We start from the raw sequence: 12,500 nt of genomic DNA, 5'->3' as shown, positions 1-12,500 counted from the left end.
ATGTCGGGTCGGGGGTTTCTGCCTTGTTATCAAAAAGGGAGTTGGGTAAAGCAAACTCCCTCCTTGGACGAGCACGGGGCTTAGTCAAGTAGAACCGGGTTGCGTTGCTTGATGCTCCGATCGAAAACAAATCAGTGGGGCCATGCCGGTACGACTGAATATACGTTAGAAAGGCCAATCCCTTCCCTACGACACCAAAAAAAACCGGGCCGAACTTCTGCCCGCCCGCTTCCATAAAACAATATCGTGGCAACGTAGACCTAAGTGGTCATATTGGATCCTTGGGAACCATCACAAGTACGGCCGGCCTATATTTAAACGAGAATGCCGTGTCGTCCAGCGGAGCCTAGAAGAAGGTGACTCGCGCAGACAGCTGACTCCTTTTCAATAGAAAGGAATAGCCAAACCAACCCAGCTGGCTGGTCAATCTCAGAAATCTTATCGGCCGGCAAACCGGAGACGGACGACCACGGTCCCGACCTTACCAGCACCGGAGGTATACTAATCAACGAACCCCCGAAACCTACTTTCTTTTCTGACAAAATCAACCAAGCCTAACCGGTCACGACATGTTGTTGATATTGATTGAGTTTGGGGGACTTTCGCTGACTGAATCCATCCATAAACCCAGACCCCGGCAACCTTCGTAACCAAAGCGTCACGACAACATCCAAAGGTGACCCTTGGATGGGGGCAAGGAGGAGCGCGTAGGAATGCCGACCACTACATAAGCCACTAGTGGCTGAGAGAAAGCGAGCAGCACCTTGTATAGGTTGTGCGGAGCTTGAAGAAGCGAGCCCCTTTCAGAGAAAGCCATTGCTAGCTAGCCTAGCTAGCTAGCGTTTTTCAGCTGGCTGTTATGTTAGTTGTAGCGCGCCTTCCCTCCTTCTCTCATTTCGGAAAGATTTTTCAGTATTTTTTTATGATGACCTGGTCGAGAGAGTACGATACATTGGTGTAAAAGATTTAGTGGGATCTGTGATCTTGATTTGGCAGCAGTTCAAAAACATTATCCATCTGAGGTTGAAAACCAAGGATTTAAAGGCCCGGTTGATCAGTGAATGAAGAAGGCTCATGCCCGCCCCTCTCTTGCATTTGGGGTTTCCAGAGGCAAGCAAAAGACTAAAAGGAAGGGATGAAGGAACCTTCTTGGATACCTGCTTTAATAGTTCTAAAAGATCAGTCGTCTCTCAAAAGATTGATTCTTGGATAGCTTGTTCTGGACTTCCCTATAGGTTCTGCAGAGGCAGGGGAAGGGCGGGTTCAAAGCCCTTCATTATTATTAGTAAGATGGGGCGCCCCCAGAGGCATTAAAAAATCTTTCTTTCATGGTAAACCCGGAAAGGCCCTACTTATGATGGGGGGGAGTCGAGGTGTCCGTGGTAGGCGATGAATGGAGCAGTCGATCAAGGGGATTAAATGCTTAGTCTTCTATCCCTTCCCCGGTTGGTCGATAATTCCTCAACTATTGGGTAAACATAGATCCTAGAGAGCGAGTTTAAGCAGCATTACTAGAAGAGGGAGTTGATGAGGTTTTTAGACTCAAGGCTTCCGTATCTGTTCTGATTTATCAAAAGAAAAGGTTTTCAGATATCCGTTAAAAGCCCAGGTTTTAAAATATCTGGCCCGGAACTTTAGGACGGAAAAGAAGGTCAAAACGGACCTATTGATTGACCATAGATGCGAACCTTAGCCAGTACCAGCGACTAGTCTTCGGGCTACGAGGTATATAGGGCGAGAGCCCGCTAAGGAACCCAGTAAATTGCACTACACTCAGTACGCACTTATTTCCGGGACCGCTTGATTCAGCATACAGCAGTGCAACATCGGACGTTAATCAGGAAGCATACAGCAGCAAGCACACATCTTTGCGGTCTTTCTAAACCTTATTATATTAAGCCGGTGTCAGCCTTTAGGCTTGACTAATATAATATCAAGTAAAGGGGCATGTATCCACTTTTTTGTAAAGAAAGAGGGCTACTCCACGAGCCGCTACTAAAAATCGAAAAGGTTCACAGCGAGTTCAGTCTATAGTGGGGGAACGTTTCCGCCGGAGGGTTTTGTCTCCATGGAACGAGTATTCACTACCGCTTACAGCACCTTCATTCACTCGTCTTACTACTTCGGAACTGTTTAGCGGACACGTGGAGTCGAACGTCTCTCTACAATATAGCGTAGGTAGACTGATTATTATAGGTGACTGTCTCTACTGGTTTAGAGGCAGTTCTGTTGCTACCAACTTCTTTGTTTGTAGTCTAGTGATCCACATGTTCTAGTGGATCTAAAGTAGGTTTGTGTTCAGCAACTGAAAGAGGTGAGGTTCTGCTTTCTTACCCGGGAATATTGACAAGGGGGAAGCCCCGAAAGGCATACGAGTGCGCCTCTCGTAGACGAATACCGACTCAGTCCGCTCCTACTGCGCGGAAGTCTCAGCCGGTCGGTGTCGGGTCGGCCCCTAGGGAACTATTCGCCTTGGGAGTGGTTCGGCCATCAAGCTACTTTGTGAGGTAGGGGACCAGACTGGTGACTGCTGCAGTTGTTGTCTGCAGGGTATGTGACACCTCACAAGTTAAGTAGTGCTGAGCCAGGGGATCCTCCTTTGGATCGTTACAACGCTCGTTGAACGGTTCAAGTAGAAGTGAATAGGTAAGAAGTGGAAACCCTCCATATCAATCCATCTCCATAGGATACAAGCAAAAGAAAGGAATCCCAAAATCCCGCGGAAAAGAATTCACTCCGGGGGGGTATTCAAAAAGGGGAGCCGCGGGTTCTTGCTTTAGTTTCTTTCTTGCGCACTCAACCATCCCCTGGTCAAGCTCTGGACGAAGCTCGCGCTCGGCCCCTCGGTGGAAGCTATTGGGACAGCGGCTTTGATAGCGCTTTCTCAATGAGATATATCATATCGCGGTAGAGCCCCTAGGGAACTATTCGCCTTGGGAGTGGTCGGACGAGTGACTTAGTCCGAACAAAAGACTTCTTCATTTTTAGGACACATGGCTTTGAACCCACATTTTTGTTTTTGATCTGAGCTTTGAACCCATCTTAAACAGCACTCATGCCTAAACAGCTGAAAATGCTTAGTCACCATCTAATAATAAGATACATTGCAAAATCTACTTTACACATAAGAAAGAAGAGCCGATAAACGATAGACCAAACATTACAAAGCTAATAACTCTTTTAATATTGATTAAAAGAGCAAAAAAATACAACGTACTAAACAAAGTTAAACATAGAAGATTAACTACTTAAAGTACCCTAGAAGGCTAGAACCCTCCCTAAACCCCATTTATCCCCTAAACTTAGATTAGTCTTCCTTCCATATCCACATTACTTAGATTACACAACACTAAACATACCATCCCCAAATGCACTTATACTAGAACAAGGCTACAAGTTCCATCCCTTCCTACACCAAATTGCCCATGTGCTGTCATTGCTGCTGTCATTGCCCACAAAGCTTCACTTCACATAATGTGGCACCCATTTTTATTTTCATCACTGAACAACGTGAAGGAATCCGACGGCGGTGGTGAATAATACGGTGGTAATATGGTCAAACCCAATGAAGGTGGCGGTGCACCGGCTAAAAGAAGATTGAAGGAATAGAAGAAATAGTGTAAGAAGGGGACAAGGAATGCGCTGTGAGGGGAAATAAACAGGAAAGACCAGATCAACCAAACGCATGGTAGCCAAGTTTGACACATATGGATGCCCAGACTAGGACAAAAATACGTAGGAGCCGTAAGGCGTTAGCAAGTAATCCCTTCTTGCATTCCGCCCTTATGAAAAAGGAATTGATAGACCCTAGCTAGCAAGAGCAGAAGCAAGGTAGTGCTAACTCTGCATCGATTCCCCCTCGATCAAACGATTGCCTTTTTCTTTCTTTTGATCTCATTGCCAATCTCGATTCAATGGGGGAATAAAGAGTCCTTGGCCTTACTTTAGAATGAGAATGCGGCGGAGCTTACCTTCGATGATCACCAACCATATCATAGATCTTCCACATGATACCAAACTTCGCAAGAAGCGGGTCTTTGTCGGTAATGCGGACATCATACGATACTACCGGAGCATCAAGTAGTTGATCGATGGTTGTGACAACGCCACTGGTAGCATGATCGGTATGAAGTAACTGCTTTTAGGAGGTCACGAAGTGTGCTCGACTCTGAAAAAACGTATTATAGATAGTAAGTCAAGTTATATATAGTTGAAGAAGGCGCTTGATGAGCCCCTGCTCTTATAGTGAGTGAATGCGGGCAGAAGGGAAGCTCTTCTTCCTTGTCTCTAGTTTTGGCTGTCTGTTACGGTACCTTAGACTTTATAGAGTAGGTTTTCTGCCCTTCCTTAAGTCCGACATCTTTTCTTTTTGTCCGACATCCTGAATTAAAAGGGGCAGATGTCACTTACAATCAAATAGACAATCGAAGGTTCTGAAAGAAAGAAATAACATGATTGACGAGTGGAAATTTTTTTTTGAAGAGTGATCCGCTTCCCCCTTAAACAAACCTTTTAGGTTTGAGGCCATGTGGTTGAACCACACCAAAGAAACTTGGTCCACTAGGTTCCTATCTCTCAAAAAGTTTCTGAATTTGCTACTGCTGCTCAGAAGCGGAATGTTGATGTGTTTGGGAATTAGAAGGAAAAAGAGGAGGAGGGTATTGAAAAAGATTTTATGTAGGAGATGTGTTCCCTTCCTTGTCAATTTGGAGCATGAACTGACTAAGGAATATAATGAGGTTATTGCCCAAGAGGTTCTGCAAGAACGTTGGCTCCAGAAATCCGGGAATACCTGGCTCAAAGAAGGCTACGAAGTAGAGGGCCTTAATGATGATGAGGGAAATTGGAAGACTGATAAAAGTGATTCGCGGGCTACTGCTCTTTCTTATTTGAAAGGTCTTTTTAGTAAGAAGTGGACTGTGGGAGTTTTCATACCAATTTTGAATCTCTTTCCTAGAGTGGATGCTGAGGAGCTTGAAGGATTAAATGCGGATGTCACCCCTCTAAGTGAAGTCTCTTTTCCATTGGCAGTCTAAAGGGCGCCGGGGCCTGATGGGATGCCTGCCGAGCTCTTTCAACAGATGTGGGACTCATGTCATGAGGATATTTGTGATATGGTGAATAATTGCTGCTTCCTTACTGCCCCCTTTCCAGCTGGAATCAATGATACTTACATTGATACCTAAAGTTCAAAGCCCCATTTCTATGAAAGAACCTAGATCAATCCGTTCTTTCAGAACCTTGTACAAGATTGTGTCTAAAATGATTATGAGAAGATTGAGACCCCTGCTGACTAAATTGGTGTCTCCTACACAGGCGAGCTTTGTGCCTGGGCGCCATATCGCTGATAATATAGTTGTGGCTCAAGAGATTCCGAAAAAATTTAGGGTTTCTAAAGCTTTACTTTCAGAATCTTACCTTTTTGTTCTTTGTATGGGGATGGAAGCCTGTTAAGCTATCTAAAGATGGCCCCTGTGTGTCTCATCTGTGCAGATGACTTAATCCTCTTTTCTGGAGCTTCTATGGATCAAGCCGATGCTATGAGGGATTGTCTTGATTCTTTTTGCCTGTCAGGAGGTTAGTTATGACAAATCTAGGCTCTTTTGCTCCCCAAATGTTGATGAAGACCTGGCTTCAAGTCTTTCTATTATTTGTGGCTCTCCTCTTACTACGAATCTTGGCAAGTAMCTTTCCCCACTTCCTMACTTCTTCGCTRCCCACTTCACTGCGTTCAGTGCCTCTGGTCGAGCTCTAAGTCCAATAATTTATTTGTCAGTTGGGCCTCACAGGGCTCCGTGGGCCGTTCCTTTGGGCCGCTATCTATCTCTTATCCAAGTTTCTCATGCGTGGGTCCCGCCACAACACTTTCCAAGTGTGTCGTGACGTTCGTCGTTCAATCGCGAAAAATGGACCCCTTTGACGGTGTGGGACCATAATTCGCAGGTGACTTCTGAGCAGTGGAAGTTACCATTATGTCCCTAGATTATGCTAAAGGGGCTTTGGCCTACGGCCARCCTTGCAAGTAATGCGCAGTGCACATGTGCAGAGAACAAGACATATATTATCTAAGCTCATGCTCAAGCTCTTAATTTACCTGTAATTAGTGCCATTATCAAAGAAAAGAAGTCTATTTTACCCGGGCAGTCGTTCTTTCAGAACCTTCTCGAGAAAAACCTCTATTTCTTCCGTTAAAGTGTTGTTACTTGTTTGCTGTCCAAAAGTGGTATAAGAGGCCTRGGGCTCATTCATTCACTGCAAGGCAGGCAGAAKAGGGGTTTTCTTGTTTCACTGCGAAGAAAGAGATAGAGAATTCGTGCCGRAAAAGGATAAGGGAATTAGGACTCCTTTACTACGTTTTATTCTTGTCTTGGCCTACTATACATAATAATGACATATATAGGGTTATGTATTTCATGCTATTGTCGTTGATACGCTTTCTTTCAGAACCTCGGCCTTATTTGATTAATCTGAAAAGTGGTATTCAGTCTCAGCCCTTGATTAATCTGAACTAGTATTCGACTTCGGCGCCTCGCTCCGTGCCTCACTACTCAAGGACAAAGCAGCAGCAGGAAAGATGGATATGGATCAACATAGGCTAAGTAACATACATATAAAGAAAGGCTGCTCCGACCAATCCTTCTAAACCGACACGACAGGAAGAACCGTTAAGGTAGAAGCTCACTTTCAGTGCCTCACTTCTTCTACTTTGTGCCATCCTTTAAATCAAGAGTATTTGTTTTCTTTCCTATCCGGGAATTCACTTTTGTCAAAAAAGAAGGGGCCGCACAGGCTCCGAAGGAGTGAAGAACAACCAAGCTTAGCAGTAAGGAAAGTCCCATCCGCATAATACTTTGCTTGAACACGACACTCTTTCCTCATTGTTAAAACAATTGGACCATGATCTGAATCTAAAATAGGGAAATTTTCTAGGCTAGCTTCAGGAAACTGCAACAACCAGGAATCATTTACAACAGTTCTATCTAATCTCTCAAAGATCAAGTCCTTTCCTGTCTATTTGACCAAGTAAAAGGAACTCCATCAGCAGGCATTGACAAAAGATTACCACTGTTTAGAAAAGCTATAAAGTCCAGAGTTTGCTTTTTAATCTGTCTAACTCCATGCCCCATATTTGCTAGTGCATCAGCCACTGCATTGGCTTCCCTGAAAACATGCTTAAAGGAAATCTTTGGCCATACTGTGGTTTGAATCAGTGTCCTAGCTCTCCAAGGGGTTTCAAATCACATTAGTCATTCCATTCCTTCCGGATAACCTAAAACATGTGGGCCTACCTAAGAAAGAATAGAAAGGGTACTTTCAGATTAAAAAAAAAAGGGTTATATTACGATGTATACGATGAGATAAGAAGAATAAAACCGGCTCTTCTCTTGAGCCTATTTTGTTTGATTGATCTTGCCGCTTAGAACTGGTAGGTGGGTCTGTCTTTCTCTGGATCCCGCTGCGCTGAAAGACATGAGACATAGATAAAAAATCGTTTAGATCCGGACCGGGCTCTCGAAAGCTCATGTGACCAGAGGTGGGAAGATATGGGCTGGAAAAGCATGTTAATAATCACCGCAGGCCCTTATGCCCCGAGTTCTCAGCTTATCCCCAGAAGTGGAACTAACTGGAGGGTCGGTATGCGAAGAGAGGTCTCCCTTGTAACAGGAGTGAAGAATGACCCGGCCCGGCCACAAGAAGACAGGCAGAGTGGCGGGGCAATGGTACCAGACGTTAAGGAGAGAGAAGTGAGTTGGTCTCGGCCCAGGCGAGTCTCGTGTGTGATAGTCTGACCCGGATTAAGGATATAGTTCCCTTCCTGGTCTGGGTTAGGGTTCCAAACCTGCCATATCCCTTAAAGCCCCGGAGCTCGAGGTCTACTTCTACCTAGATACATACAGCTTGCCTTACCACCATTTCAGAGCCAAGCCTCCCTTTCTGATAGAGGGGGGTGAGAAAGATATTTTTTTTCGGATCGCCTAATTCAATAGCTCAAAAATAGGTGGAGTTCGCCCTTTGAAGCACATAGTTAAGTGTTGCAACAGGGGGGTTGTTCAGCGAACGGGAAGCAAACAAAGTCTCCATACCAACATCGAAGGCTTCGCAGCTATCCAGAAGAGAGCCTTTCTCTATAGGGGTGCTAACGCTTTACTAATATAATATCAAGTAAGGGCTCCTCTTCTGTTCTACGAATCTAACTAATCTATACTACTACTAACTATAGTCAGACTGGGTCTTCTAGAGGGAACTAGCATAGTATGGTTTATATATTTTGTGCTACTAGAACCATAAGCCGCACTATACTTGCGTGAACCTCCTAAACGAAGTACGCTTTGGTGAGCGAGAAGCAGCCGGGTATAGGAGAGGGGGCGGTTGGCTTAGTAAAGATAGTCAATAGTTCAACTTGGTGGATAGTTCGCTCGGCTCGCAGCGGACTTGTTCTAGTGGAAAGAGATTTCTCTCTGGGAAAAACACATAAGATTCGTTCGTTAGAGCTTCATCACTGAATAATGGTGGCTTGACTTTTTGGAGAACTTCTTCGCGTGGGCGGCGTACGTACAAGGTAGTTTACTTGCTTTCTTGTTAGAGGGGGGGGTGTTAGAAATAAGCCACCGCCCGACGACGGTTTACAACACAGAGCGACCCGGGACATCGAGCGAAGAGCTCCAATGCGCGTATTCGGAGCTACGCGGATGCCGTAGTCGCAGAAGCCGGATCAACATCATGACAACGGCATTCTGGAAACTGTTAGGCCAGCCACAATTGGTCTAATGTCTGGGTGCGTATGGCGGTACACTGAGAGCACCTTTCAAGTCGGCTGACAAAGAAAGAAAAAAGGGTTTCGTCGTCTTTTTCCCGCTTTCACCTGCGATTGCGAAGGGATTTGAGGCCGGTTTTCAATTCGCCTCTCTCTCTCCGGCGAGGTTTGACTTCGCGTGGTGGGAAGGCCTTCGCTATTCGCATCTTCCCGTCCAGCAAAGAAAGTGAAGGGGAGCGGACAGCAAGTTGGAGGACGCTGCGGAACCGCGTAATTGATCCATCTGCGCTATTCCCTAATTGAAGCAAGTTAGAAAGCCTTCAGAGCCTCAGCCCCTACCATTTTTTTCATAAAATGAAAGCTGACTAGCAATCGCTCGTTTTTCTTATTAGCATGGGATTGGATGTTAATAATGAAAGACAGAACATCTATTAGAAGGGGGAATTCCTATCGATTTCCGATGGATAACAATCCATCTTTCTCGCTCTCGCTCTTTCTCCCAATCAATCGCGAGGGTTCCGGGCATGAGAACGCAAGTTCCGGAATCGAACAAAACGTCCGAGGACGAAAGAAAAAATGCTCCGCGGGGAACTCGTTTCATGTCGGCGTATTCGTGCCGGTTAGACGTCGGCCATGAAATCCATCACTATACCGAGCAGATCGCGGGCATTCACATCTCGGTCAAACGGAACTATGCGCGGTTCTCTCGTGAATCGCCTTCAGCAAGGTATGGCATTCAGGGTCTGAACCCGGGGAGAAATCTTTCTTCATAGATACAAGACATTCGTTGCTGATCTAAAAAAGATCTTATCCTGTGGGCGTTAGCGGACGTTTTTCATTCTCCAACCGGTCCTTAGTAGCGTTTCCAAAGTCAACCTAACCGGTTACCTTTGTGGAAACGCGCTAAAACAGGCCTATAGGTTCGCCTTTCTAATAGAAGAAGAGTAGATAATTAGATATAATATATATAATTAGCCAGATCATCTGAAGCATGAACAGAATCACCTTTGTTCCGAAGGCCTAGCGAGTTAAGCGAGTTCCTTTTTTTTTTTCAAAGGCGGTCTTTTGGACCGATGACTCGCTTGTTCAGTACTGCTAAAACTATACAAGGAGTATGCCGTCCCCTCGGGACTACCAGTAGTTTTGGTTGTTGAATCTCGTGCAAGTTAGGTTGTGGTTGTATTGGCTGCAAGCGGAACGTAGGCGCTTTAGGTGTGTGTTGACCATGCGCTCTCGCGTCATGTAATGTCGTATGTATGATAGAGGTGGTGTGGTGATTGATCTCAATGCTAATGGTTATCCCCAAGGTTCAACGAATGAATGGGGCTATGATTGTACCCGGATAGAGATGACGGTCTTCCTCTGATGTCTCCAAGCCGGCCATAATAGAATAGATAGGCGAAGCAGCCAATAGCAGTCTGTTCTCGCCTATCGATAGATAGTAGGGTGCTTCCAAGCTCAAACCATTTGAAACTGAATTGCTACTTTATTCTTGTTATTGATAGAGTGGTATTCTCCGCCCCTGTCAAATAAAGTAGAGGGAGAGAACAGGAAGAGAGAAGGAAAAAGAGCACACAAAGATTTACAAGTCTAATGGGAGAAGAATGGCTGACACGTTGACTGCCTTCGAGACTATAAAATATAACCCAAGCGGTCTAACCCCCGGGGCGGACCCCAACCGAAAGGCGCTAGACGGACTAACGGCAAGCGAGATAAAGAAAGCAGCTGGCCCTATGGAACGGAACAGGTTGCTTATTTACTTTTAGTAAGACCACTTTGGTAAGCAAAATTCGATTATATAGGCATGGTTGCTTACAAGACAAAAGATCTGTTCTTTGCTTGAACATATAGAGGAAACAACCTTCTACCTGGCCTCTGTACCAGTAGTGGAGTGGCTTGCTACTTTCAATCAGAAAAGGAAAATTGAGCAAGGCAAGGGAGAAAGAAGTTGTCCCCTCTTCTCTGGTAACCCGCCACCACATATGTAGAAAAAGAGGGAGCAGGGAAGGAGGAACAACCGTTTGACTTTGGCACATGAGGTGGCGGGTTTGGCTAGGTAACATAATGGAAATGTATCGGACTGCAAATCCTGGAATGACGGTTCGACCCCGTCCTTGGCCTCGGGGAGTGGCGAGCAGCACGGAACTTTAATTAATCAAATGGCATAACATAAGGGGGCTTTCCTTTGTTAGAAATCCACAGACAACATTCTGGAACTTCCAAACCAAAGAAATGCAACATGAGAAGGAGCTTTTTACGCTTCAATAGAATGAATTCGGTAAGGGTAGAATACGCCTTATGGTCGATCGAAGGTGAAGGTCCTGTGCCACTTGAACTCAAATCTATCTTATCTTCAATCCGTCTTTGTCTAGCCAGCTCATAACAAAATGTTAGACCAATCTCAGGGCTGACACAACCGAATTGGTTGAGGAAAAGGAAACCCCAGCGACCAATCACTCCCGCCCCAAAAAGCGGAGACCGAAGAGCCGCCAGGTTGTCGAGGACACGTCTGAAGAGGAGGCGGGCGCCCTCTAAGTTTACCACCCTACCCGCTAATGGACTACGGGGGGGCAGGCGAACGGGAACCGACCGAGAACCCGAACCGCTTGACTGACTGACCCCTTCATACTCGATTCATTAGGGTCGGGGATGGATGGAACCAATCAGAAGTGCAAATCGCGCAAGCGAAGCCGGGAAACAGACCGCACCGCAACGACCAGGACTCGTGTCGGAGGAGTTTTGAGCGTGAGCTACCACTCACGCAGCGGCAAGGACCCGCAACTCTCGAGGGGGCCACCAACCGCCCGAATAACTCCTTTACTCAATGGATAGCGCTTATCCTCTTTCAATCAACAAAATGAGAAATGGGGGAGAAAGAAAAGAAAGAGAGAAAGAGGTCTTTATTGAATAGGCTTTGCACCTGAAATAGGACTAATGAAGATCCAGAAGAATGGGTCTGGGCTTTCGAAAAGATGAAGATGCAAAGGGTAAAGAAAAAAAGTCTTTTGAACAACCAACCTGACATAAGGATTCTAGCTCGCCCACTTAGAGCAGATGGAGATTCTCGGACGGGGAAAAGCGGCACTCGAAATCTATTAAACAACACCAAGAACAAAGCCATACCATGCCCTCGGGAGAAACTAGTGATGATTGCCATGAATGCTGCCCTCGAGGATGTGTACAAGAGGGTCTTTGCCGATTCCTATCAACATGGTGCACCTCTCAAGGGTGAGACTTTGACCGAATGAATAGGGATCAATTGATAGACATTTTTATTGAGGAAGAGAATCCAGGATGAATGCTTTTTTCGTTCGCTATGTGCTGACTAGATGCGTACTCGCGCGATCGATGGACGGGGGAATTGCGTGAATGACGAGACCGGCATAACCTAAAGTAAAGGCTCTTCCCTCTCTTGACGGCGAATCTTGATTGACTGACACTAGGAGCCGATTCGGAGAAACAAGAAGCATGGCATGAGATTCGCGGCGGAATAAATTCCGATAGCGAATTACTTGATTCGATGAATGGAGGGGGGGCCCTCCAACTCAAGCACAAAATCAATGTTGAATCAACAATCATCGAGAGGGGCACCACCAAGCGAGATCGAGACCAGCACCTGTATAGGTTGGAGAAAAGCCCTTGTATAGGGTTCCAAACCTGCGCTTCTTCAAATATCCCATAAATAAAGGTAGGGGCAAGACTAACAAGCGAGAAACTTGACTTGGAGAAAGAAAGGGGCGCGCTA

At 45.7% G+C, this 12,500-nt stretch overlaps 1 non-coding gene across 1 annotated transcript; it reads left to right on the top strand.

Moving 5' to 3' along the window:
• Window positions 1–10,805: 10,805 nt before the first annotated feature.
• tRNA-Cys (GCA) lies at window positions 10,806–10,876 on the top strand. The gene has a single exon. It is a non-coding gene; the product is annotated as a tRNA-Cys (tRNA).
• The last annotated feature ends 1,624 nt before the right edge of the window (window positions 10,877–12,500 follow it).

Source organism: the organism of the source record quoted next, mitochondrion (genome assembly GCF_042453785.1).
Source record: "Malus x domestica mitochondrion, complete genome".
NCBI lineage: Eukaryota > Viridiplantae > Streptophyta > Magnoliopsida > Rosales > Rosaceae > Malus > Malus domestica.
The sequence above is the reverse complement of the archived record's forward strand: the minus strand, read 5'-3'. Positions and strand labels throughout refer to the sequence as shown.